This window comes from Vombatus ursinus, unplaced genomic scaffold, assembly GCF_900497805.2.
Source record: "Vombatus ursinus unplaced genomic scaffold, bare-nosed wombat genome assembly UNPS02014811.1, whole genome shotgun sequence".
Classification (NCBI taxonomy): domain Eukaryota; kingdom Metazoa; phylum Chordata; class Mammalia; order Diprotodontia; family Vombatidae; genus Vombatus; species Vombatus ursinus.
The window spans coordinates 4,948,202-4,950,273 of NW_020954589.1; the positions used below are offsets into that span (position 1 = coordinate 4,948,202).

The following is a 2,072-nucleotide window of genomic DNA, read 5'->3' on the forward strand; positions in this document are numbered from 1 at the left end:
AATGTGGTTGCTACCTCCCTGGGTATAATGCTGATTAATAATAGGATTCTGAAATTATAGAAGCTTAGAATCACAAAATCTCAGTCTGAAAGAATTTCCAAGGGCTTCTAATCCAACCAATACCTGAATCATGAGTACCTCTTACAACATCCTAGACATATTGGCTATTGATTCTCTGAATACCTCCAGCTAGGAGGAGCTCATAGTCTTCTGAGCCAGAACATTCCATATTTGAGCATCTCTCATTATTAAGAGCTCTGTTGAGCTAAAATGAGGCTCTCTGTAACTTTCTCCCATTGGTCTTGTGAATTCTTAGAGGTGGAAAGATGTGACCTCTCCCAAGAAGGAAGAGGTGACTTCAGAAATCAAGTGAACAGAGGGCTGAATGTGGTAAGATACAATTTTGTAAGGATAAATAAAGTTCTGCATTTGGGTTCAAAGCATTCACTGCAAAGTACAACAAGGGGGAAGTGTGGCTTGACATAGTTCATGTGAAAAAGGCCTGGGGGTTTTAGTGGCCCACAAGCTCAATATGAGCTGACTGTATGAAATATCAACTAAAAATACTAATGGGAACTAAGATTGCATTCACAAAGGTCCAGTTATACTCCATTTGTGTGTATCTAGTACAATTTCTTACCCAATGCTACAGTCTTCCTGATGGCAGTTATCCACCTGCCGCTTGAAGGCAGTGAAGTCATAAACCGCTCTTTCTTTCTCCTGATACATGGAACTAGAGAATAAAACAAATGCTCAAGAATTCTTCCTCCTGGGACTTTCAAATAAACCCAAGCAGCAGTCTCTCCTCTTTGCAATATTCCTGTGCATGTACCTTGTCACTGTGACTGGGAATCTGCTGATCAACCTGGACATTGGCTCTGATTCACATCTCCACACTCCTATGTACTTCTTCCTTGACAACCTCTCCTTTGTGGACTTCTGTCTGGCCACTAACACTGTCCCAAAGATGTTGGTAAACATTCAGTCCAGGACTAAGTCCATCTCCTATATCTGCTGCCTGACACAGATGTACTTTTTCCACTTTTTTGGAATCATGGACAGTGTCTTGATCGCCGTGATGGGCTATGACCACTTTGCGGCTATCTGTCATCCACTGCACTACAGGACAATCATAAGCCCATGTCTCTGTGGGCTGCTGGTGGGTGGGCCCTGGGCTTTCTCCAGCTTGATTTCCCTGGCACATACCCTCCTCATGTCTCGCTTGTACTTCTGTGCCAGCACTGAGCTCCCTCATTTCTTCTGTGACCTCACACCATTGCTCAGGTTGTCCTGTTCTGACCTACAGTCAACAAGATCTTGGTGCTCATTGTGGGTGGGATAGTAATCATCACACCTTTCCTCTGCATTCTTGCCTCGTATGCCCAAATTGTCATGGCTATTCTACCGGTTCCTTCTGCAAGGGGCAGGAAGAAAGCCATCTCCACCTGAAGCTCCCACCTCTCTGTAGTGGCACTCTTCTATGGGACCACCACTGGGGTCTACCTCAGCCCCTCCTCTATCTACACAGCTGTGAAGGATAAAGTTTCTGTTGTGATGTACACAGTAGTCACGCCCATGCTGAACCCCTTCATCTATAGCCTGCATAGCCGAGCTCTGAAGGGGGCTTTGAAAAAACTTGTCAATAGGAAAATTGCCTCATCTCCCTGAAGTCTTCTTTGGGACTTCCCATGTTGGTTGCTCTGGAGAAGCAGGATCTAGTGATGGAAAGTTGGGCTGGCTACAGAGACTTCTGGGTTGGGAATATGCATATTTTGGGGTAATAGTTTTAGAACTCAGATTCCAAACCTCAGGGAATTTCTGCAGTTTGCAAATCTAGGTATAGCAAAGGCCCCTATAGGCCTGGAACAATTTACCAGATGCATTTTTCTTTAGTCTAACCCAGAATTGAGTCACTGGGAGAAGGGAGTCACCAGACACCAACTCACTTTCTAACGATGACCTGGTCCCTCAGCAAGCAATTTAGGAATACATGTTGTTCCATATGGATTCTTGGGGTGAAGCTAAGGAAACATAAGAATTGGTCATAAGATGCTTTCAATGTACCAAGATAT

The 2,072-nt window shown here is 44.4% G+C and overlaps 1 pseudogene; it reads left to right on the plus strand.

Annotated features, from left to right (window-relative positions):
* The first annotated feature begins 727 nt into the window (after positions 1–727).
* LOC114053302 lies at positions 728–1,668 on the plus strand (annotated as a pseudogene).
* The last annotated feature ends 404 nt before the right edge of the window (positions 1,669–2,072 follow it).